Here is a 4219-nt window from a genome sequence, read left to right as displayed (position 1 = left end):
TGAACGCAGCCTCCTCTCTGCGAACATCTGGACTCCATCGGACAGCGCCGAGGTGGAGATGATGGTCAGAATGGTCCCGCGTGTGGACTTGCTGCTCCGGTACGTCACCTCCAGGCCCCTCAGAGCCGCGACCGAACCCGAAACGGCCCGGCGGCACGGAGGTATCACATTCCATCTTTCTTTCTCTGGGAACATTTCGCTCCGTTGGTTAAGCCGGCTTCAATTGGAATGTGGGCTCGATTCACTCATAGCTCAGCCACATGTGCTGAACGTGGTCAGGGGCATACTTTACAGATCCAGGATCAGGTCAACGGCTATGGTGTTGTTGAATGACCTGGTTTTGCAGCGCTTAACTTGTGGTTAGAGGGGCAGGGCTATAGACTAGACCATGGGTTCCCAAACTCCATCAATGTGGGCCTCCCCTCTGAAAACAGTGACACACCCGCACCCCCCCCCCAACCCCCCAAATTTGTCAATTTTGCAAGGCAGCATTAGCTAGCTCATAACGTTACACAGCTAAGTTAGCTCGGTGGCACCTGCTAGTTAACGTTATGATGTTTTCGCACAATACATTCATGCCTGCGGGGGGAGGCTCTCTCTGCACTATCCACACATTTAGTATACATCTCTCCCATTATTTATTTTGATCTTCTGACCTTTCATAAAAACCAGACATTTTAAAAACCAGACATTTTTTTCTAACCATCCCTCCGCGCCTCCCCTGAATTTCTTTGGGGCCCCCCAGGGGAGGCGCGCCTCACAGTTTGGGAACCCATGGACTAGACCCGTGGTCTGGCTCGCTGTCAGCTGTTTTAGTCAGCGGTACTTACCGGATGTGTCTCCAGTCTAAATGACTCACTCTGCTCTGCTTGACACACTCCAATAAAATGTAATGCTTTAATTAATGGTTTTCTGAACCTGCTCACCAAAACACAAACATAGAGACACACGCACACACACACTCAAACACGCAGGCACTTATACACACACACGCACACACACACAAACACACAAACACAAACAAGCATACACACACACACACACATTCCTATACTACTCTACGGTATGTACTTGTTTAAACAAACTCTGAGCATGGTTAGAAAGTATGTCTTGCATGTGTGAGAGGTTTACATTCCTCAATGGTGGGTCACATCACTCAGGCCTCCGACATCCACCCTCAAACATGATCTGACTCACACTCCTCCTTCATAAGAGTTACAACAGAGCCACGCCAGCACTCGCATGCATCAAATATATTGGATTTTATCTATTTGAAATGAATCAAACAAGTTCAACCATGAGTAAGAGCGGTTGTCAGCAGCTAGCCCGAGGCTTTGGCTGCTTCACCGAGACAGTGATGAGAACCTAAGACCTTCACACGCTCTAGAAACCCTTGAGAGCATTAGTTGCTATTAGCTCCCAGCTTAGAGGTCAAGAACTGCTGTGACTGTTAATGTGATCAGAGAAGACGGAGGTTCTGTTAACGGGGCGACGCGTAGCTCGGTAGGTAGAGCGGCAGGCTGGGGATCGCAAGGTCCCCGGTTCGCTCCCGGCAGTGTGCCGAAGTGTCCTTGAGCGTAGACGCTGAACCCCAAAATTGCTCACGGCACTGTCGCCTCACCGCAAGAAGGTCTCCGGGCCTTTCTGTGCGGAGTTTACATGTTCTCCACGTGTTTGCTCCCCAAAAAACATGCTGGTTTCCTCCCAATAAACATGGAGATGAACAGATGCTCTTCAGTCCTGACTTTGTCCCCTGGAGCCATGAACGATGGCTGCCCACTGCCCCTGGAGGAGGATGGCTGGGGTGGGAGAAATGCAGAAATTTCCACCAATGATCCCCGGAAGGTGTGTGTGTGTGTGTGTGATCACCGTCTGACCGAATAAAGACCCCGCATCGGGGTCCTTTCATTTGATTTCACTTTTAATTATTTTGTTACGTTAGTGAAGTTGTATTCTAATCAAGAAATGAGGGATTATTAATTTGTCGTATTTGCTTTGAATGTATCTGTAGTCTTCGTCATGGCATAGAGGCCAGCTGTTTGTCCTTAGGAAATATTGAGAAACACTTAATGGGAACAATAAGAATACACAGACAATATCAACAAGGAACTTCAAATGAGGAAGCAGCTATATACAGTAGCTCAATCAATGATATCAAGGTACACAAGCTGACCTTGTGTCTGTGTGCTATGCTTCCAACATGACAGTGAAGCACAGCACGCCCAATATAACCCAGTGTGAGACGCTTGCTAATCCCACAGCAATCCTGTTGGTGTTAAGAGCTCAGGGGCTATAAGCCTGCTTCCCTCGCCTTAGTGGCCCTGTGTCTGTGTGTGTGTGTGTGCGTGTGTGTGTGGCCCTCTCGCACTAGGGGTGTCTATGTGGCCCTGTCACCCTGTGTGTGTGTGTGTGTGTGTGTGTGTGTGTGTGCGTGTGTTTTTGTGTGTGCGTGTGTGTGTACATGTGTGTGTGTGTGTGCGTGTGCGTGTTTTTGTGTGTGTGCGTGTTTTTGTGTGTGTGCGTGTGTTTTTGTGTGTGTGCGTGTGTATGCATGTGTGTGTGTGTGCGTGTGTGTGTGTTTGTGTGTGTGTGTGCATGTGCGTGTGTGTGTGCATGTGTGTGTGTGTGTGCGTGTTTGTGTGTGCATGTGCGTGTGTGTGCGTGTGTTTTTGTGTGTTTGTGTGTGTGTGTGTGCACGTGTGTGTGTGTGCGCGCGTGTGTGCGCACGCAGTTGAAGGGATGGTACAGTACAGAAGAGGTTGAGAAAAGCAGTCTATAGAGTTAGTGTTAGAGCCCAAGGATGTCACAGACTAACACCTTCACTGTACAGAAAGCACGTGTGTGTGTGTGTGTGTGTGTGTGTGCACGTGTGCGGGTGTGTGTGCGAGAGAGAGAGAGTGGGCCCAGTCCCTATAACTCTAAACCAGTTACACGAGATCCCAGAACATGCCCAATATCTCAGACGTCAGAAGCAGTGCACTGTCCACTACTGCTGTGTTTGGCATGACATCATCATGCGAGGCTGCCATTGATCTATTCACCACCGATGGCAGGAGTCCAACACTGGACGAACTTGATGACCCTAGTCAGATCAAAGCGATTAGTTAGGACTCTCTGTAAGAGCCGATTGTGAATAAACATAAAGAATGTTCCAATGCCCAGAGACATTTTTTTTTAGGTAATTTTCTCCTTTTTTTTATTGCAGAGGGAGCAAGCTTATGGGGACTACGAACAATGTTCTCAATGTTCTCGTGTGTGTTGAGGGGGGAATTGTGAGTTAAGTTGTGTGTTCAGTAGTGTGTCTAAGTGCTTTGGCCCAGGGGCTACCAGGCTGTTACTGTAGATCACTGAATTTGACACAGGGTTAAACCACAACATCCCTCTGATCTCTCCATGATCACAACACTCCCATGGCTGCCCCCTTCTCCACCTTCCCTCTCCTCCCCGCCTTCTCACGCTAGCTCCTGTCCTCTAATCCCCGCCCAACCTCTTCTCCTCCTTCCCAACTCCTCCCTTTTTTCGTCTCTACCTCCACTTCTCTATCCTGTCTTCCCTCCATCCTTCTGCCGCCTGACGTCTCTCCTCCCCCCTCACCTCCTCCGTCTATCCCCCTCCGCCTCTTCTTCCACCCCCCTCTCCCTCTCTCCTCCATCTACTCCTCTCTCCTCTACCCCTCTGTTCTTAGTCACCACCCCTCCATCCGTTCTCCTCCTCCATCCACCTCTCATCTCCCCCTCCCCCCCCCCCCGCCCCGTTTCAGACATGTCATGGCATGACTGTCACTTACACTATGCAGTGTCACTTAGCACTATGCTGTGTAAACACTCACTACACCCTTAATGTTATGTAATTAGTGAAGCGGCCCCTGGTTTCCAGCTGTGGCGTATCCGTGCTGGAGGCGCTGCAGGGACCCATCCCTCCTCTCAGACTGGGCCTCGGCTTCTGCTCTGTGTTCTGACCCGTTCATTCTGGACCCCTAGCATGAGCTAGCGCTCTCTGACTTGACATGACAGTAGGTGGAATCCCGCTCTCTCTGTCTCTGTCTCTCTACTGTAGCTTTCTGTCTCTGGTCTCTTGGTCTCCCTCTCTCTCCCCCACTCTCCCCTCTCTCTCTCTATCTCTCTCCCCCACTCTGCCCTCTCGCTCTCTCCTCTCTCTCTCCCACTCTCCCCTCTCTCTCTCTCTCTCCTCTCTCTCTCTCTCTCATTTAGAAAAGCAC

This window comes from Borostomias antarcticus (assembly GCF_949987555.1).
Source record: "Borostomias antarcticus genome assembly, chromosome: 13".
In the NCBI taxonomy this organism is placed as follows: Eukaryota; Metazoa; Chordata; class Actinopteri; order Stomiiformes; family Stomiidae; genus Borostomias; species Borostomias antarcticus.
Note: the sequence above shows the minus strand (reverse complement) of the source record.